Source organism: Geotrypetes seraphini, chromosome 9 (assembly GCF_902459505.1).
Source record: "Geotrypetes seraphini chromosome 9, aGeoSer1.1, whole genome shotgun sequence".
NCBI lineage: Eukaryota > Metazoa > Chordata > Amphibia > Gymnophiona > Dermophiidae > Geotrypetes > Geotrypetes seraphini.
The window spans coordinates 66,106,281-66,129,063 of record NC_047092.1 but is presented as its reverse complement, the minus strand read 5'-3'; the positions used below and the strand labels follow the sequence as shown (position 1 = coordinate 66,129,063).

The following is a 22,783-nucleotide window of genomic DNA, read 5'->3' as shown; positions in this document are numbered from 1 at the left end:
CGATGTCTTCCTCCTTAGCATCAGTTCTGGACTATTTGCTTCACTTGTCTCAATCGGGTCTTCAGTCTACATCTATTTGAGTCCATCTCAGTGCTATTGCTGCTTTTCATCAGCCTCCGGATGGGAAACCTCTCTCTGCGCATCCCATGGTTTCCCAATTTATGAAGGGGCTTTTTAATCTTCATCCGCCTCTTAAACCGCCGCCTGTGGTTTGGGATCTTAATGTTGTTCTGGCTCAACCAGGCTCACCTCAAGTACCTCACTTGGAAAGCTGTATTCTTGATTGCCCTCACGTCTGCGCGACGGGTCAGTGAGCTGCAAGCGTTGGTTTCGGACCCACCTTTTACGTTTTTTCACCATGATAAGGTGGTCCTTCGTACACATCCTAAATTCTTACCTAAAGTTGTTTCAGAATTTCACCTTAACCAATCTATTGTTCTGCCGGTCTTTTTTCCAAAGCCGCATTCTCATCCTGGAGAGGCGGCACTTCATACTTTAGACTGCAAACGTGCCTTGGCGTTCTATCTTCAACGCACTCAACCTCACAGAAAATCTTCTCAACTCTTCATTTCTTTTGATCCGAATAAGTTGGGGCGCCCTATCTCGAAGCGTACCATCTCCAACTGGATGGCTGCTTGCATCTCTTTCTGCTATGCTCAGGTTGGTCTTCCTCTGCAGGGTCGAGTGACGGGCCACAAAGTTCGAGCTATGGCGGCGTCTATAGCTTTCCTCAGATCAACTCCTATTGAGGAAATCTGCAAGGCTGCCACTTGGTCCTCGCTTCATACTTTCACCTCTCATTACTGTCTGGATACTTTGTCCAGGAGGGATGGCCATTTTGGCCAATCTGTTTTGCAAAATCTTTTTTCTTAATTGCCAACTCTCCCTCCATCCCTTTATACTTAGCTTGGAGGACATGTGTGAGAATATGCTGCCTGCTTGTCCTGGGATAAAGCACAGTTGCTTACCGTAACAGTTGTTATCCAGGGACACCAGGCAGATATTCTCACAACCCTCCCACCTCCCCTGGTTGGCTTCTTGGCTTGGTATCTGAACTTAGGATCTTCACAGGAGATGCGCCCTCTAGTTCAGGCGGGAAGGCATGCGCGCATGCGCGGTACAGCACTCGAAAGCTCGAGATTTTCAAGCAAGTTTGTTTTCGAGGCTGTCCGCTGCGGGGCTCCATCAGTGACGTCACCATGTGTGAGAATATCTGCCTGCTGTCCCTGGATAACAAGTGTTACGGTAAGTAACTGTGCTATATAGTATCATCCAATTTTTAAAAATGCACCAATAGCTCTACATGAACTTTACAATCCACATTATTGATCTTCCCACCTTTAAGGGTTGTTCTGTTGTTTTTCAACTGGAAGGTACTAAAGGTAGTATTCTCTCTGGAGTTAATCAAGGGCAGCAAGCCCTTTAGGTCGTGCCCCCTCCCTCCCCCGAGAGATAAGGCATTAGCTTTTCTGATGTTGGCAACAAAGTAGGATATGAACAAATTGAGACAGAAAATTTCTAGTATTGAAAAATACTATTATAGAGTGCCAGTGCATACGTACTCATTCCATTTTGAGCTATGATATTGATATTTTATTTATTCTTGTTTCTCATAGATTCAGGTTAATGTTTTTGATTAAATTTAATTGAGAAAGTGTGGTGACTAAAGTATTGGCAAGCATTTCTAGCTGCTTACCCTTAATTTGAATTAATATCATGGTATGAGCATATTCAGAGTGCTGCCTGTACCAGAAGCTGATGCTTGTTTGAACAATTCTGTATATTCAAAAAGGAATAATGAGACTCATTCATATTTTCTGAAGCTATAATGTAGCACACAAATCAGAGCAAGTCATGGTGTAAAGATACATTTAAATGGAGTTTATTGCATTTTCTGAGACATATTGGATCTCAGAGTTATGTTGTCTAACCTACGAGGCAGTGCTGAAAAGTTCTCAGTCCAACCAAGAAGGGAATGATGTGGAAACATGAAACTTACTAGTTATTCCACATATTTACCGCTAAGTTCAACAAACTTGGCACATTGTGTCTGAAGTTTCTGTAACCTTTCCAAAAAATACTCTGATGTCTGGTCACTGAAATACTGCTCCGCTGCTGCAGTCACCTCCGAATCACTCAAAAATTGTCACTCTTTCAAACTGTTTTTAGGATTAGAAACCGGAAATAGATAGAGCAAGATCTGGTGAGTAGGGTGGATGGTCTATGCACTGAAACTCCAACTGTATCAAAACATCCATCGTTTTGCCAGCCTTGTGAGCAGGTGCATTGTCTTGCTAAAAGAGAACTCCTTTCTGCAGCTTCCCTCTCCTTTTTTCTGTCAATGCCTCCTTTAATTGGCCCAGCAAGTAGTATTCTGCATTAACTGTTTAACCCCTTGGAAGATATTCATTACAACAGCTTCCTGATCCCAAAAAACTGTGGCCATGAACTTTCCTGTTGACTTTTGGGTCTTAAATTTCCTTGGCCTTGGAGAACCTGAGTGCCACCATTGCATGGACTGTTGTTTTGTCTCAGGATCATAGTGGTTTAACCAAGTTTCATCAACAGTAACTAATTCCAAAAAGTTGGCACCAAATCACTGAAAAAGCTGCAAAATCAACTTGGAAGTGTCCACTCAATGTCATTTCTCGTCAGCACTGAAACATTTGGGCATCTACTTGGATGACAGCTTGTGCATACGCAGCTGCTCGTGGATTATACACCCAACACGTTCCCTGGATATCTGTAATGTCTCAGCAATTGTTTTTGCCAATATTCACCAATCTGCCAAAATCAGGTCATGCTAACATCAAAAAATGAAAATGTTTAAACTAATCTGCTTAATTTTTACAAAGGAAGGTAGTGCTGAGAGGCATGGAGGAAAAAGGGGAACTAATTCCCCCCAAAACCTCACCACCCAATCATTGCAGTACTTTCCAATTAACAACAGATTGTGCTTTTCAGTGTACTTTAATGAAATAAAGTGAAAAAACTTATCTTAAATTGTAATTCTTTGGCAAACAGTGAAGACAGTTTTTTCTTTGAAGCTTGTTCTGTAAAGCTCTTGAGAAACTGACACCCTGTATGTAAGACTTGTGTCTTATTAATCTTTTCTATTTGGCCTCCTGATGAAGATTTGAAACGTGGCACGTCAAGGCCAAAGAATTATAATCTAAGATAAGTTTGTTCCACTTTATTTCATTACAGTACACTGAAAAGCACCATCGGTTGTTAATTGGAATGTATTGCAATGATTGGGTGGTGAGGTTTTTGGGGAATTCGTTCCCCTTTTTCCTCCTCCATGTCTCTGAGCACTACCTTCCTTTGTAAAAATTAAGCAGATTAGTTAAAACATTTTCATTTTTTTATGTTAGCATGTTGTTTATTATTTTGATTTGATTATTTCACACTTCCTCTCAAGAAGGAGTGTATATATTTTTCCTCCATTTGTGTTTTTGACAAAATCAGGTCATGGACATGGTCAACAGTTTTAGGAATTGACACCATTTGAGGCCTCCCAGACCATGCTGCATCTTAGGTCTCAAAATTCCAACGCTAAAAGTTTGCACACCCTTTAATCACTGGGAAGATGATGGGCATTTGTCACTGATTGTTTGCATCATACATTCATGGATTTCCTTTGGAGTTTTCTTCTGCAGGAATAGGAACTTCATGATGGCTCAGAGTTCCACACTTGAAAATGCCACGCTTTTCGTTGACATAGTTCAATCAATGACTGAAACAATATCAAAATATAGCATTACAATTCTACAAATTGACACCTTGCAAAATAAACTAACACTCTTTTCAGCTACAGTGGCAAAATAATGCTCAGTACTGTATTTAGGAAGTTAGTTGGACTGAGAACTTTTCAGCACCTTAGGAATTTTTAGGGAGATATTCAGAAGCACTTCTCTAATTAAAACAAACAGGACAAATGGGGGGTTAGGGAATTTCTCACAGAGTGATCAGTAAAACAGACATAGGTACTTTACAAGTGAATGGGCTTTTAGCCTAGATCTGAATACTGCCAGAGATGGAGCTTGACATACTGACTCAGGCAGTTTGTTCCAGGCATGCTATGCAGCAACATAGAAGGAACGGAGTCTGGAGTTGGCAGTAAGAGGAGAAGGGTACAGATAAGACAGGGGAGATATGATAGAGATGTTTAAATACAATCAGCAAAAAATTGTTATTAGCCTAGTGGTGGGGATACCCCATGAAAGTACATTTATAATAGGTGGAGAAAAAGCCTCAACTTATCAACAATATACGGACAGCAACCCAATGAGTTCTTAAGCCAGTCCTGCTCTGTATGTATCATAGGCAAAAAACTCCACAGGTTTAAAAATATAATTTTTCAAAATGGGACTAAAGCCCTGTGCACAGGGAGCCAGAAAAAGAACAAAACAGTTCACTTATCTTCTGACGATGGCACAAACAGCAGCGAGTAAATCTTCTTGCTATAGCACTTCTCACGCTGGCAAAAGATAAGGAACTGGATGTAATGTAATTTATTTCTTATATACCGCTACATCCTCACCAACAAGGCTCTTGTTTCGCCGAACAACGGCTGCGTCAGGGCAATCAAATTCTCTCCTGCTCTGTCCACACACGGCTCAGAATGTACTTTCATGGGGTATCCCCACCACTAGGCTAATAATTTTTTGCTGATTGTATTTATATTTTGTTATTGCGATTTGGATTCTTGAGAGATGTTTAAATACCTACGTGGCATAAATGTGCATGAGGTGAGTTTGAAAGGAAACTCCAGAGTGAGAGGACATAGAATAAGGTCAGAGGTGATAGGATCAGGAGTAATCTAAGGAAATACTTTTTTACACAAAGGGTGGTAGATGCATGGAATAATCTCTCGATAGAGGTGGTGGAGACAAAGACTGTCTGATTTCAAGAAAGCTTGGGACAGGCATGTGGGATCTCTTAGGGAGAGGAGAAGATAGTGAATGCTGAAGATGGGCAGACTGGATGGGCCATTTGGCCTTTATCTACCATCATGTTTCTTTGTTTAAAGTGTAGTAAACAGTTGTAGTTACCTTACTTTTAGATGAAAAAAAAAATTAATGCACAACTACAAAGCCTGCATGGTAACTGTTGTGGTGTATCCAGTGAGCAACCACCTGGATAACTCCCCCTGCACAGTTCCCACCCACCAGTTGCCACTTGGAAAATTACTATTTAGGTCTATTTGCTCTGGGACAATTCCCACCCCAAGGGATCTCTATCTCCACCGGTATTATGCCCCCCCCACCCCCACCCCCAGTTCCCACTGCTGTATTACCTTTACAAAATCTCCTTGCATGTGAGTCTTTAAGTTCCACATCATGGGGTGATAAGCCAGTGCCTATATTTTCGAGAACCCTTAGTCAGTACATATAGGAGTGGGAGCCCAATCCAAGTAGCACAGGCTACCCAAAGTCCTAAGGAGGCGGAACCCACCTTCAGTCAGTACAGGCATGGGGAAATGACCGGTGCTGATGAGACATGCCAGGCAATGGAGTACCCTGCTCCTGGGTGTCTATTTTTTGGTAACTGGCTTTTTATTATTGGTTATATGTCTGGTTTAGTAGGTAATATTGTTCTTCCTTAAATGTACACTATGTTGAAAGTATAGTATGGAGACGAGTGGCCCTTCATAGGGGGTTAGTTCCTAGTTAGGTGAAAAGTGGCCTAGTGGTAGAGCTGCTGCCTCAGCACCCTGAGGTTGTGGGATTAAATCCCAGTGTTGCTCCTTGAGACCCTAGGCAAGTCATTTACTCCTCCATTGCCCCAGGTACAAAATAAGTACCTCTATATATAGTATTACTACTGGCAGAATTCTGTGCAAAATTTTTAAAATTCTACATACAATATTTAAAAATGCTGCAAAGTTTATTTGTAGTGTTTTGTATAGAATTCTCCTATCCTGAGGCCTGAAATTCCTTCCTGCCTTTTCCTTTCTCAGGTTCCAGCCTCCTCAGTTCCCTCTCTCACTCCAACTACAGTTCTGTCTTCTTCTAAATCCCACTCCTCTCTCACTTGCACCCTGAATCCCCTCCTTGGTCCACAGAGTCAGGCTTCTCTCTCTCAACTGTCTAAGAATCTCTTCCTCCCTTTCCATCCCCTTTCTGGTCTTGGTCACCCTCTCTTCATCTTTCTACATCCCTCCCACCCCCACTTGCAGGTCCAGCATCCATGTCCCCTCACTTCACCCACCACCTCTCTCGCTTGCATATGTTGCGATAATACATTGGGACTAGTTTTAAGGGTTCATGTTAAGTGGTAAGTAAAAAATCATTTTCTGTTTATACTTATCAAATCTCCTTACCTTTGGATTCTTATCACACATTAATTTAGGACTTTGTTTAACATTGATGATCATGGTTTATGGTCTCAAATTTTATTCTGCACTACTTTGGTGGATTAACATGTGCAGTTTGAATACATTGTACTGATTAGAAATTTGCATGATCACCTGGGATTCTTAATTGTAATATGTTGCAATTATGTTTGCTTGTATTAGGATAAATGTATTGATATTTTATATAGACCCTTGACACAGGGATTTTAATGTCGAAATACGGTCCGTGTTGGGTCCGCCAATAAAGAACTCGTAATTATCCCATTTTTGATGGGCCTTGGTGCTTTTTTTGGTTTGGTTTTCTGAGTACTATATATAAAACATATAAATCATATACAGACATAAAAATCTTAGAACATACATATTTATTTAATTAATTTTCTATCCCATCCTCTCCAAAGAGCTAAGGACAGGTTACCATACATAATATACAGTTAACAGATTACAATATGCCATAGTTACAGTAGAAGCTGTTTTCTTTTCTCAGGTGTAAGTTTTTATCCTAACTCGACAAATACTAGGGATGTAATATATCAATATCTGTAATATACAGTTTAAAAGTTAAATTCGTCACAGTTATAGTACAAGATTTTACAATACAAGTTCTTGTACAATCCCACTTTATTCCAGGACCAGTAGGTTATTTCCATCTACCTGCCAGGACTTTGTATGAAGCCTCAAACTTCAGAGGCTTAAACCTCTCACCCTCTCACATCATCACTGTCCTTGTGAACATCAGTCTTTCTTCCTACAAGCCAGGCTATAGGAGCTTGTATTTTTTGCTCATGTTTTCTTTCATGTAATTTCAGTCTTCGTGTTCACGGTTTTGGCCCTCGTGCTGCAGAGGTTCCCTGTGGGGACAGCTCTGACTGCGAGAGATTGCTGACCTTTGGAAAAAGTCTGCTTCTGGAGGGTTCCTTGCTTGTCAGTTAGCCCTTTGGTAGTCTGCATGTCAGATCAGGGCTCAGAGACCATTCCCTTGGGAGCTAGCTCACCCCAGATTTGTCCACTAGTGGGTTGAGCGCAGGCTGCATGGTTCCCTGGAGGTGTGCCCGGGATCAGGGCCAGACTGCATTCCTCCACCAGGTGTGCTATATGGCGTGTTCGAGAGTGGTGTAGGTGATCGGCTGTGGACATTAGGCCAGTGGGCCAGTCAGAAGATTCAAAGTAGAGGTCTGCACAGGAACGGGGATCGCGTGAATCCCATGGGTCCTGCAGTGATCCCTTTAGGTCGACGGGACTCCCATGGGGACCCCTCCCAGGCCCATGAGACTCCCACAGGGACCCCTCCAAGGCTCCCATGGGGATGGACCCGGAGTTCCTATCCCAAGGCCTACCTAATTTCTGGTCCGGCGCTGAGCTGAGCTACCAATGAATCAGCAACAACAGTCTCTGTCTCTGTCACTGTCACGTGTGCCTATGTGCTGAGCTCCATGCCTACGTGACAGAGACTGTTGCTGATTTGTGGGGAGGTGTCACATGCAGGCTAGAGCAGGCGGGCAGAGTCATCCTCCTCCCCCACCCCGGAACAAAACCGAAATGCGCTAATTTCACCGGGCCCGGTTCTACTGCACGAGCTACAATCTGTGGCTCAGAGCTGAGCGGGGATCGGTCAGTGAACACCGAGGGCTGCTGAGCCGAAGTTCAAAAACTCCATATTCACAGTTTTTAAGACTACGTAGATTATGCACTGATTTTGATGAATTTGAGAAACAGGCACCCCTTAAGAAAAATAATTTCTTATCAAAAGGCTATCCAGAGGATTGTGTACAAGATTGTTTTAAAAGAGCTCAAACTCAGCATAGAGAAACATTATTGCACCCAATATTGGGCAAACCTAAACCAGATCTTGTATGTACCCTTAGATTGTCCTATCTTTCTCATGACATTCATAAAATTATCAAGAAAAATTGGCATATCTTAGGCACTCATAAATGTTTTAATAAGATTAGTCCAGTTGTGGCTTTTTCTAGGAACAGAAATCTCAGAGACATGTTGGTTCCATCTACCCTTCCAGATTTAAGATCGGAAATTATCACTCCAGGGGCACATTGTTCCATCTGTAAGCATAGCATGACTATTTCAAATTTTTCACATCCCATAACTGGTGCCAATGTCAACTTGAGAGCTCATAGTGACTGCAATACTACCAATGTAATCTATGCAATCATATGTCCATGTCAAAAATGGTATATTGGTAAAACTAAACGTATGGTCAAAACAAGAATGATAGAACACAGGAGCTGTGTTAGCAGAAATATCCAATCAGCACCAATAGTTGAACGTTGGTATGAAAAAGGTCACTGTATTAAGGACTTGAAGTTTTTTGTACTAAGAGTCATTCAGATAGGATGGAGGGGTGGTGATCCAGATATCTTACTCTTAAAGGAAGAACAGTGCTATATTCATGACTAGCTGATAGCCCGGCGTTGCACGGGTATTTAATTATAGCAATAACACTGTAAATGGATTCAAATAAAGATACTTTATAGTGGTGAATGAAATTATTTTTTAACAACTTTATAAAAAGTACAATATTCAAATTATAATGTGAAATATTTGACAAAATGAATACAATACAACTAACACAAAACTTGATTATAAACAACATTTTTAGTTTCACCTCCAGGAGCAAGAACATATAAATTCTTAGGTGAACCCACCCTTGAACAAGCAACATAGAGTTGTCCATGGGAAAAACAGGGGGATCTTAAATCCACTCCACAGTATATAATAGTCTGTCCCTGTGATTTGTTGATTGTGATAGAGAATGCAAGTCTCATTGGAATTTGCAATCTCGTAAACTGAAAAGGAAGATCTGTTGGAATAAGTGGCATCCAAAAGTTTCAGTATTGATTTATGTATAAGGTATTTTTATTAAAACAGTAAGTCAAATCCAACAGAGAAAAGACAAGCACATTTTGATGAATCTCAAAACTTTCCCAAATCCCAACCCTCCCAGCCTCCCCAACCCCCCCCACCCCCCCCCACCCGGGCAGCAGCAGCAGTAAAAACAAAACAGTAAAAAAGATACCAAAGTAGGATAATGTTATACAGGGCATACATCCCAAAGTTGATGTTGAATAGGCGAGACAAATGTTAAACTAAAGGGGTACCAGCATTGGCGGAACAGCCTACCCTTTTTTGATGTCAAGTCCACAATATCCCTGCGTTCCAACAACATTTGCTGCAACATTAATGACCTCCACTGTTGCAGAGAAGGAGATTGAGGCGTAAGCCATTGCATCAGTATACATTTCCTGCCCATGAGGATTGTCTTTCTGAGGAAAAGCGCACACCCCTGTTTAGGGGGATGAAAACGAATTTGTAAAGTAAAGAGAAAGGTAGGGTGCATTCTCCATGAGCATCCCCAAAGCTCAGCCACTGCAGACACCACGGTTATCCAGAAAGTAGACACCAAGGGGCATGTCCAGAACATATGTCCGAAAGAAGCCATAGGGTGTGCACACTTTCCACAGCCAGAAGTCGCGCTAATCCCCATAGTCATAGCTCTCTTGGGGGGATAAAACACTCTCAATAGAAATTTGTAATTTCGCTCCTTCTCAATTGCGGATAGCGTAGGGTCGTTCCCCACCCGAAGGCCCCTACGGAGGACATCATCAGAGATAGGCACTTGAAGATCAGCCGACCATTTTTGAGCAAGAGCAATTAAGTCCAGTTCTCCGGGTAGGTCCCGTAAGCACCTATGAAAAAATTTCAACGGGACATGGTCTTGAGCAGTAAGATCGAGCGCTTCCCGTAAGCCAGAATGTACTTCCTCTTTCAATGACACCGGGGTCAAAGTATGTACGTAGTGACAAAGTTGTCGAAAAGCAAACCAGTCCCCAGGTGGCACGTGGAACTGTGTTTGGAGTTCAGCAAATGATGTCGGCATACCCGTATCCTGCACCACCTGGGATACGTAATGTAGTCCCAAAGACTTCCAACGTCTGAAAGTTGCAGAGTCCAAGCCGGGAGGAAAGTCCCCGTTGCCAACCACAGGGAGATATGGTGTTGTATCAGAAGAGATGTTCAGCAACTTACATAACCTCTTCCAAGCCATGCGCATTACCTGCAAAAAGGGGTGTGAACGCAGTAGGGGCAAATCAGGCAAATGCTTAACATGTAACAGGTAACTAAAATGATAAGGTATAAATGCAAAACATTCAATCTCAGGCAAAGAAAACCAAGTAGTGCTACAAAACCAATCATGAATATGTCTTAATTGGCACGCAAGGGCAAATCGTGAGATATCCATTAAACCCCACCCCCCTCGATACTTTGGCAACATCAATTTGGACAAGGCTATCCTAGCCCTCTTACCTTGCCATAAAAATGCGGAAAGGTAAGAATTTAGTTGTGATAGGTGCATTTTTGTTAACATAATGGGTAGCATTTGTAATCTATAGAGCCATTGCGGCAATAATATCATATTGTATAATGCTATTCTACCAGAGAGGGACAATGGAAGGTTCCTCCAACCCGCCAGTGTAGTCTGTGTACGATGAAGCAGGGGTGTGATATTAATGGAGTACAACCTGCCCAGGTCCTGAGGAATCACCACCCCCAAATATGTTAGCTGCGACGAAGCCCACTGTAAAGGAAAGTCCCCCTGCCAGTCAAGACGTACCACAGGCAATGTGGGCAACGCCATGGACTTCTGTTTATTAAGCACCAATCCAGAATATAAATGAAATTCATCCAGCAGATCCAGAGCTCGGGGCAGAGAACGTTGAGGAGAGCCCAACGTTAACAAAAGATCGTCCGCAAATGCCAACACTCTCAGTTGGGACGTTCCCTCTGGGAGCCCTACAATTTCATCATCCTTTTGTAACGTCCGCAATAAAGGGTCTAAATACAGTAAAAAAAGAAGAGGCGACAATGGACATCCCTGACGCGTCCCCCTGCCCACCGGGAAGGAAGTAGAACGCACACCATTAACCAATACATATGCCTTAGGCTCAGCATAAAGCGCGCGAATCCACGCCATATAACTATCCGGAAATCCCATATGGGATAAAACCTGGAATAGATAATGCCACTGAACCTTATCGAAGGCTTTCGCCGCGTCTAACCCAACCAGTAGTCCCGGGGACTTGACCTGTTGAGCTCGAGAGTAAGCTAGGAGCACCCGGCGCACATTAATTACCGATTGACGGGAACGTACAAAACCAACTTGCTCCGGCACAATGATGGTGGGCAACAGGGCCGCCAGCCTATCTGCCATAAGACGTGCTAAAATTTTTAAGTCAACATTCAACAGTGAAATTGGTCTATAAGATTCGATATCAGTGGGCGATTTTGCGGGTTTCGGGATCAAGGTAATCAATGCCTCATTCGCATACCTCGGGAAAGTTCCACATATCTGAACCGCAGTGTAATAATTCAAAAGAGACCCCCCCACAGAAGACGATAGGATCTTGTAAAACTCCGGGGAGTATCCGTCCGGACCAGGGGCCGTGCAAGGCTTCAGTGTTTTGATCGCCTGTAACACTTCCTGAAGCTGCAAAGGAGCACCCAGCCGGGAAATCTGAGCCGCCGACAATTTGGGCATCCCTGCATCCTCCAAGTAATCCTGCACATCCGGTCCAGCATATGGACCCGGGGAAGCATAAAAGGTTGCAAAGTAATTCCGAAAACAGGCGGAAATGTCTGCCGCCGATGTTAACACTTTCCCCGAGCTCTCTTTTATCATAGCAATATATCGGGATCCCTTCCAACTCTTGGCTATCGATGCTAACAATTTCCCCGCTTTGTTACCATGTTTATAAAATTGATATTTACGAAAAAATAATAATTTCTTTGTCCGCTCATGGATAAGGGAATTCAGTTCAGCCAGAGCTGCGGTATACTCCTCTCTGACCGCCACTGTGGCGTCACGCAACAACTCCCGCTTCAAGAGTGTTGACTGCCGTTCGAGCTGCACTATACGTTGTGCAATTCTCCGGGTCCTAGAAGCCACATAGGCAATCACTTCCCCACGTAACACCGCTTTCGCAGCCTCCCAAAATAATATAGGTTGAGCAATATGTTGAGCATTATTAGAACAATAATCCTCCCATCTGTCGGACAGAAATTCCTGAAAATGAGAGTCATTATGTAGGTACGAAGGAAATCTCCATCCCATCCCGGTATTCATGGGACCCCCCACCGCCACGTCCAACCAAATCATATGGTGATCAGAGATCTCAAGGGGGCCAATTGTAGCCTCCGAGACCCGAGCAAACATGCTCTCCGAAATTAAGGTATAGTCGATTCTGGAAAAAGATCCATGGGCTCTGGATTGATGAGTATAATCTCTGTCGGTGGGGTGAAGTAACCTCCAAGGGTCCACCAACCCCAGAGCACGACACAGATAGGGGACTCCCTTCGTCCGTCGCACATTCGTCGGTCCTATCCCCCCCGAACGATCCACCCCAGGGTCCAGTACTTGATTCAGGTCTCCCACCAGTATCAGAGGGTCACCCGAATTCTGCAAACATATGTTAACCAAATTTTGGAAATAAGAATGTTGATACCCATTGGGGCCATACCCCACCAATAATCTGAAGGATCCCCCCGGTCCGAGTACCTTCACTAATAAGTATCGACCAGTGGGATCCCGTCTCAGGACCTGGACAGTACAGGGTAAGCCCTTTCTAATCAATATGGCCACCCCTGCCCTCTTCCCCGTGCTGGATGCATAGTATATGTCCCCCACCCAACCCCTCCGCAGTTTTTGATGTTCTATATCTGTGAGTCTAGTTTCCTGTAAACAAGCTATGTCCGCGGAATGATGTTTCAACTGTGATAATATTTTTGTACGCTTGGCAGGTGATGTTATACCCGATACATTCCAGGAAATTATACGGAACTGTCTATCACCCATGGCATACCCCACTCTTCATGATATAGAAAAGAAACCAGCCAGTAAAAGGAGGTCCCAGGGTGCCCAGCCTCACCCCTAGACCATGCAAGCACACTCCAGTCACACAATGTACAAGAGCCCAAAAAATACCTGAACCAAAGTTAGAAAAATAAAATAAACATAATATGCCCCCAAAATACCGCTGCTGCCACCCAGAAACATCCCCCCCCCCTAATTCCCCAACCTTCCCAACTGCCCCCATCATGTGGGAGAAAACGGGTCACAAAAGACGCCCCCTCCAGGGCCACCCCTACTAGCAAACAGATACACATCAAACGTAATGGAAACCAGGGTTTCCTCAAATAGTGAAACCAGCAGCCATAACAGTTAAGGTGCAGAAACAGCCCAGTAAAATGAGCTCAGATTCCAGGGTCAAGCCTGTCCTGGAGTGGAGTTTTCAAACTTTTTAATAAAGTCAGTGGCTGCTTCGGGTGACTGAAAGGACTGCCAGACTCCATTACTGTAGATACGCAACAGAGCCGGATAGTTGAATTGAAATCTCAGGTGAAGGTCAGAGAGTTGTGTACAAAGTGGATAGAAAGGCCGCCTCCGTTCTTGCAGTGCCTGAGAGAAGTCCTGGCTAATGCGAATTAGGTTTCCATCATATTTCAAGGCATCCCTTTTCTTACGATATAGTTGTAACAGTTCCACTTTGTGCCTGAAATTGAGGAGCTTCAGGATGACCACACGTGGTCGTGTCTCCCGATCATGGCGGCGGCCCAGGCGATGAGCACGTTCAATGTGCATAGGCCCCAACGAGGGCGGGAGCGGCAATTCATCTCGCAGCCAGGTCTCCAGTACCCCCAATAAATCGCGGTCGGAGACCGTCTCGGGCATACCCAGCAAGCGCAGGTTCGAGCGTCTGGAGCGATTCTCCAAATCATCCAGTTTCTCTGCCTGCGCCCGAACCTGCGCCCGCAACTCACTAAGCTCCGCTCCCCGAGACGTGGATGTATCCTCCAGATCGGAGACTCGTTGTTCTACCTCGGTCGTGCGTGTCGTCGCCGCCGCCAGCAGAGTTTCAATATTCAACATTCGTTCCGTAAGTATTTCCAACTTGGGACCTAGTACCTGGGCCAGCGCCTCCCTAATGTCACTCAGGGCGGTCTCAGTCAGATTCGAGACCGCCGCCGCGGGACTTGCCGCCATTTTCCTCTCCCCCGGCCTCACTCGGTCTCGATCTTTGCGGGCAGATTTCGGGTGCATGAACTCCTTCGATCTGGTTAGGTATCTGTCCATGCACCCAGAGCGATCTTGTACACTGTGAAATCGCCACAAATTCAGCAGCAGAGTAGTCAATTATTGATCGGTGTGTAGGGCAGCCCCGGAGCTAGCAAGGAAGCGTCCTCACAGGCTCATGGCATCACGTGACCTTCAGTATTGATTTAAACAACTCAATATGTGGAAACTCAGGTTGAAAAGAAACTCCATGCAGTTTTTTCCCGGTTCAGAATGGAACCTGTGTTCCTAGTTCAGCATATGTGAGTACTCATGTAATGTAATAACATTATGAACTGGGGTGCATGAAGGAAACAGTTACAAACACAGTTAGAACATACAAACTCTATATGTATGGTGTCCGTGGTAGAATAGAAACGATGTCCCTAGTGGTTATAGTGTCATAGAAAGTGTTTTATAGTTGGAATTACTGTGAGAATGGCAGCTTTTTACATCCTTTCCAATGACATGAATGGTTAAAATCTGATTTTATGTTTGTAGCTCCGCCCACGTGTGCAGGCGGGCCGCGAGACCCCCAGAACATATCACCCCAGGTAGTGAGGGATCAGCATACCAACTAACGTTCAAATCGGTCAAGTCGTTTTTGAATTACTGTGAGAATGGCAGCTTTTTACATTTTTTCCATTGACATGAATGGGTGAAATCCGATTTTCTGTTTGTAGCTCCGCCCACATGTGCAGGTGGGCCGCGAGACCCCCAGAACATATCATCCCAGGTAGTGAGGGATCTGCATACCAAGTTTCGTTCAAATCGGTCAAGCCGTTTTTGCGTGATCGCGGCACATACACACACACACACATACATACATACATACATACATACACACATACATACCTCCGATTTTATATATATATATAGATTTCAATACAGTTATCCCTAGTGGGCTTAATATAGAACTTGATTTAAAACCGTTTTTGTAATCATTTTCTTCTCTGATTTTCCCTTCTTCACTTTTTATTAGAGGTTTTTTTTATTAGAGTTTAATTGGTCACAACATACTTTAATGCATCCATAGGTGCTACATAAATATTAACACAATTCATTACAGCTATCTACTTATTTTCTCCTCAGTCCAGCCCTTCCCTCCCTTTTCCCACACCATTGCTGTGTCCCAGGTAAAATAAAAGGACATTATGAGGCCTTGGAGTTTGTGTACATGTGCTCAGCATCTGCTGATCTCACCCCCTATGTCAGAGGGTACAAAGCCAGCAGATGCTGAGTACACGTTCTATGGCTCCATGCTACTATTTCTTTTTTGCTTCTGCCACTTTCAAGTTCTGTTTGGGGGTCCAGAAAGCAAAGTGAAGTAGCTACTCCAGGAGTATTTTGGAGGTACTTGCTGCTGCTTCCCCAGAATTTATTACTTGGCAGCGATGTCACTCTGTCTAATGATTTTTGTTTACAGCAAACCCTACTACACCGGTTCTATATTTTTTGCCTAAAGTACATAAAAGTTTAGAACATCCCCCTGGACGTCCTATCATATCCTCTCGGAATTCTTTGCTTGAGCCACTTAGCAAATTTGTTGATTTTTTTCTTAAAGATTTGGCAAGTGCAAGTGACACTTTTATTAAAGACACTGCTCACTTTTTGAATATTATTTCTTCTATTCCATCTGATGATTTTCCATTTTTGATGGTAACTCTGGATGTTAATTCACTGTATACCGTAATACCTCAAGATTCAGCTGTTCAGATTGTAAAAGAAGCTCTTCTCTCTTCTCCCAGGCCTTTTTTGATCCCTCCAGAATTTTTGGTGCAACTAACGAGATTAGCCCTAAAAGAGAACTTTTTTGTATTTGACAAGGAGATGTATTTGCAGCTCTCTGGAGTAGCTATGGGGGCAGCATTCGCGCCTTCCATTGCTAATCTGTATATGATTGATTTTGAGCGTACGTGGATTAAAAACTCTCCATTTGAAGATAAGATCTATTCTTGGCATAGATATATCGATGACGTTTTTCTACTGTGGAAGGGTAACTTTAATGAATTAACATCATTCCACACATGGTTAAATAATTGTGATAATAATATATCTTTTTCTATGGAATCATCTAGAGATCACATACATTTTTTAGATGTCGATATATGTCAAATTAAGAATTCATTTGAGACTAAGGTCTATATTAAACCAACGGATAAAAACACCTTTTTAAAGTTTGACAGTTGCCATCCCAGAAAGCTCAAGGAAAGTTTACCTTTCTCTCAAATGTTAAGAATCCGAAAGAACTGTACACAACTTGATGCATTCAATAAACAATCAAGGACTCTACAAGAAAGATTTTCTTCACGCGGATATCCATCTCAAGTGTTAAAGCAGGCTAGACGACGTGCCAAATATATAAATAGAGATCTTTTATTACAGACTGGGAAGAAAAATATCTTGGAAGACGACGCGGAGACATGTGTATTAAGATTTTTTTCAAACAGCAATAAGGTAGCACAGATCATTAAGAATAACTGGGACATTATGAAGTTGCACCCAACCTTTGAAAATAAAAATCTCAGAATTGCTTTTTCTAGAAATATGAATTTAAAAGAAATTTTGTGTCCATCAACTATGAAAACCAACATGACTACTCACAATATTAAAGGTCACTTTAAGTGCCTTTCATGCAACACCTGTGACATCACACTACAAACAAAAATTTTTACAAATCCTCAGGATAAAAAATCATACGTACTTAAACATTTCACCAATTGTAGATCTACGTTTATCGTATACATTATCATCTGTCCGTGTGATCTGCTATATGTAGGTATGACTACAAGAGATTTGAAGACAAGGATTTCCGAACACAAGTCAAATCTTAAACGTAACAGGTGTTCTGAGGTCATCGTAGAACACTGCACTGCTTTAAACCATAAATTTGATGATCTCCGCTGCCTAGCTATCGACCACGAACCTCCAATACAACGAGGTGGCGATAGGGTAAAGAGACTTAAACAGAGGGAATTAAGGTGGATATACAACCTTAACAGCATACATCCCTTTGGTTTAAACACAACTGTGGACTGGTCTGTGTTTATATGACTCTGTTGCTTGACATTAGTATTCATTTTGAACGAATGATATGGAGAATTGTTTTTGTCCAATCAGACGACCGTATCAGGTTTTTCTATTACGCATGCGCTGGCGTCTTATTAGTATAAAGCGCCATTTTCTAATCTGTAAGAATGTGTAAGAACGTTCTGAATTACCTACACTGAAGTAAGTTGCTGTGCTTATTGTTTAGATATATTATTGCATTTATGGCAGCTAGTATAATATATTTTTTGTATCTTATTTCTTTTATAGTATATACCACTAAAACCCTGATGAAGCCGCACGTTAGCGGCGAAACGGGTCCCGTCGGATAAAATAAGATATACAGTGTAACCATCGGCACAGTAATATGTTGCCGTTCTTCTACCTTTGAAAAAGCTAAGTGCCTATTTTTGGCCTTTTTTGTTAGGCTGACTATCATATCAGCTGTTTGATTGTCATTCACCTTTCTCTGCAGTTTCGGTTAGCTATTTTAGCGATCATAGAATTTATATCTTTTTGTTGGCTGCATATACTGCATTTAGCTCTGCTTATATTAGGTTGGGCAGTTAATCAAATATTTATATACAAGTATTTAGCCCTTTCAGCAGGAGCCATTCTTTAAACTGTAGAGTTTAACAATAGGTGAATTCTTAGTTACACATATATATTTTTTGCACTAATTGTAATACACTGCTTTTGCCATTTTTTTCAGGTTGTCCACAGCACTTGACATTTCATCTCATATAGTTTCAGCTTTAGCTAATTTTTCAATGCCTGAGTCGCTTTGATTCAATGATTTGCACTAGCCATTTTTTATTATTTTCACAATATTAGTATGTAGAGAGTCTCAACATGTAGAGAGGCTTATTTACTTTTCACATGTTCACAATATTAGTCAATCCATTATTTAATATTGGTGAAGGTTTTTATGATCTATGAAAGATACCCACGCCACTATTCCACTTTGGATAATATTATTATGATCCTAGGAGTGGCAACTCTGAGATCTTTTCCTTCACCTAATTTACTATTTGGTTAAATGTTTTGACTAATATCAATTTTACACATTGCTCTCTTGATTAACTCCTTTGTGGATCTTAATGATAGAGACACCCGTGCCACCATCTTCTTCAGACTTTAGGACTGTGGTTCAAAGTGTGGTGCTTTCTAAATTGGATTACTGTAATTCACTGTTACTATAGGGTTGTCCAGAAAAACCTAAAGTTGGAAAAACTGTGTGAATTGAAGTTTTTCCCATGAATTTGATTGTGCATGATTAGAAAATAATTTTTAAAAAGATATTTAAGTCCATGGAGTCGCTCAAAGCCACTAATTACATAAAGTTCCATTTTTTCTTAAAATGTGCTATTATTTATGCTTATTGGAGCAAATTTCTTGGTATAATAGCTATAACTTTTATTCTTTCACAATCAGTTGAACAGCATCTTAAGCTTTATCCTGACTATCTCAAAAAGACATTGTGCATTTAACTTAATTGTTTAATGAACCAACTGGCACCAATAATTGGCCACTGAAAAGCAATTATCAGTACTAATTAGAATGTACATACACAACTTTCTAAGCATATTCTATAAGATGGTGCATGTAACTTCTAATGCATGGATCTGAAAAGGGAGCATGGCCAGGGGTGGGCATGGATAGTCCATGAGCACTCCTATAAATTATGCACACTGCTATAGAATATGCCTGGTCTGTACAGAATTTAGTTGGTATAAATGGTCACGCCTACATTTCAGTCGCGTGGCCGGCCACTATGCTAATTTTAGGCACGGTTTATAGAACAGCGCTAAGCACATTTTTACTAACACCTTATGTACGAGTAGAATCTGGCCCTTAGCTTAATTGCTAGCAAGGCAACTGAGTGCTATTGTGCAGTCCTTGGTTCTGAGTACTTTAGACCAGGGGTGTCCAACCTCAGCCCTCGCCAGGTCAGGTTTTCAGGATTCTCCAAATGAATATGCATGAGATCTATTTGCATATAATAAAGCAGTAAGCGGAAATAGATCTCATGCAAATTCATTGGGGAAATTTTGAAAACCTGACTGGATTGTGGCCCTCGATGTTGGACAAGCCTGCTTTAGACTTTGGTAACATCATATATCTAGGTTCTTATCAAAAAATCATTAGGAGGATGCGAATCATCTAAAATACGTCTGTGCGTTTAATTTTCAATCTAAAAAAATCAGAACATGTAACATCATACTATCGAAAGTTGCATTGGCTTCCAGCAGAGGCAAGAATAATTTTTAAATTGGTCTGTATTTGTTATAAAACATTATATGGTCTTATACCAAGTTATCTTTTAGATCATTTTGAACTAGTAGAAAACAGACGTTCTTCACGAAACACAACCTTATTTTTTTCCCCCTCGATAAAAGGTTGTGTATACAAAAGATTTCTTAATAGAACCCTATCCTTTCAGGCAGGACTTTGGAACAAAAGTTGTAGTGGTTTGATCTTAAATTATTATTCTTACCAGGCCTTTAGAAGATCGTTAAAAACATATCTGTTTGATAAATATGTATAATCTAGATAAGTTAATAATTTCTTAATGTTATATTTTATATATAATGCACTGTGTTTTGTGGTGTAAAATTACTGGGTTTTTTTTACAGTTCTTACCTCTTATTTTAAATCACACTGAACCGTGAGGTATTGCAGTATATAAATAAATTTATTATTATTAATCCTATAATGGCGGGCATAAGTGTCAAAGTGCAAAAATAAGGAGGTGTCCACATCGGCAGAGCATGGGCAGGACATAGGCACACAAGCATAACTTAAAGTAATTTATCTGTATCCTTGCCATATTTGATCAACCGTAGTTATATCAGGTCTGCAGCTGGTGTTACTGTGGGCATGTAAATGAAAGGTATGCCAATACTAGGTTATGCTAATATTCTGTAGTGGAATCTGAGCACCTAGACCTAGACCACTAAGACCACTTTGTTCGATAAGTTTATTACTTAATGAGAGTTTTATTATTGAAATTCTATTTTACAAATACAGTGGTACCTCGGTTTACGAGTGCACCGGTTTGTGAGTGTTTTGCAAGACGAGCAAAACATTCGCAAAATCGGCACCTCGGAAACCGATCGCGCCTCGATTTGCGAGCCCCCCCCCCCCCCGTGAACCGGCACCCTCCCTCTGCGATCCGGCACCCCCCTGCCGCCATCGGGCACCCCCCCGCCGCGACCTGAGGTCCCTCCAACCCACCCGAACCCTCTTCTTACGTTAGTGTAGCCTCTGTACTGGCACCGGCACCAGCATGTCCTGTGCGTTGGTGCCGGTGCCTGAAGATCTGCTTCCTGTGCTGGGCTTTGAGCATGTGCGCATGCTCAAAGCCTGAGAGTTTACGTCGAGAGAATAGGCCCAGTTGCTTCCTATTCCTCTCATTCTATAAAAGATTGCCTTAAGTTAGGTGTCAATTCTGCACATAAGTTATAAAACACTAACACATACATGATTATTATAGTCTATGTTTATTTGGCACTTGTTATTACATTACATTGCATTACATGGATGTATTTATCCCGCCAGTACCTTTCAGGTTCTACCGTCATTATGTCAGAGTAAGCAAAGCGGTTTAAAAAAACACATCAAGAATTGGGAGGAAACAAACTATAGTCATTGAGAGAAAAGCAATTTATGCATAAAACTGCTACCACACACTCAGCAGTATTCCATAACGTAAGCATGCAACTCACTTACCTCCAAATTCTGTATATAGTGCCTTAAGTTGTGTGCACAAATTGGTATCCACAGCCAGTTTGTGCACACAACTTAATTGTTTAACAAGACCAATTGGTGCTGATAATTGATAATTAGCACCACACAACTTGGCACATTGTATAAAGTGATGCATGTCCGTTCTCATGCACAAGTCTCAAAAGGGAGCGGAGCTGACCTCAAGAACAGCAACTAAGTTTTGGGCACCAGCTCTTAAAGCCCTGCCTGGCACATAAGGCATCACCAGTTTATACAATGGTAGCAAAACTCCAGACTGCATCACTTTATATACTAAAAACAAGATCTTAAACTATATCTTAAAACAAATACGCAGCCAGTAATAAGAAATAAATAATTGTGTTAAATGATGGAATCTACCAATTCTACCCAACACTCTTAAAGTGTAATTTTTGTAAAGTTTGGAGCTTCCGCAAATCCCCAGAAGACAAACTTACCAAAAGTGCTTTTGCATAATTCAAACGTGCTATAAACACCTCACCACATAGACCAATGTTAAAAATGCTTGCTTATCAATCAATCCTCTCACACACTACAACTTCCACAGCAACATATACCCAGTGCACACAATCACAGCAACATGGGCCAACTTATCATCTATAATTACCCTCAGATAATGAAAGAATTCCACAGTCAGGAAATCAACATATCAACAGCTTAAGCTGTTAAGCAAAGTAAAAAGGAAGTTAATGTTGACTTAACTAATGTGGTATCAGGTGACTATCATAAATTTTTTTCTGACATGTTTACCTGTTTATTTTTTTTTAGGTCTGCCCAATTAGAAGAAATCACAGTTGTGGACAGTGAAGTTGTTTCTCACCCAGGGAATGAATGAAGCTCAAAGACAAGACTTCATTATCTGTGAATAATCTGTCACACAATGCTTTCATCTTACATATTCAAGTTTTAGAGATGCACTAACATTTGTTTTGGCCCTAATATATGACTTTGCTTACATACGAGTAAATTGGTTAAGTGTAAATTTCTCTGTGCTGAAATTTGTTTTTGGATATTTACAGTAAGCTTTGATTTTTGTACTTCTTAAATAGCCTGTAATACTGATCTTTTTATGTACTAAAATTTCATTAAATATTACATATTCTACTGGAAAAAACCAAATTATTTTGAAGAGCCTTTCTATTTTGGAGCCCTTATCAAAATGTTTTGATATTTCTGTAACCCTATGTTTGTGGCAATAAAAATATGTAATGGACTCAGCACATTGGAGGTAGGATTTATCTTATGAATCTGGTCAATTCTTTAAACAGGATAACTATTTATTTAGATTTCTAGCCCATCTTCCCAGGGTAGCCCAGAATGGGTTACATATACATGTAACAAGAGAGTTGGATTAGGGAAGAGTATACTGTACTTAGATTTCAGCAAGGCTTTTGATACAGTTTCTCATTGATGACATAAATAAACTGAAAGCCCTAAAGGTGAGATCATGTAAAAACTCAGGTTTTCTTTACCTCCTTCTCTAC

The 22,783-nt window shown here is 41.5% G+C and overlaps 1 long non-coding RNA gene across 2 annotated transcripts in view; it reads left to right on the top strand.

Moving 5' to 3' along the window:
- Positions 1-22,512, top strand: part of LOC117366366 — a 46,335-nt gene extending 23,823 nt beyond the window's left edge. For both annotated transcript variants that reach the window (XR_004540571.1, XR_004540572.1), the window contains exon 3: positions 22,068-22,512. This is a non-coding gene — a long non-coding RNA (uncharacterized LOC117366366). The remainder of the gene's footprint in view (positions 1-22,067) is intronic.
- Positions 22,513-22,783: the final 271 nt, after the last annotated feature.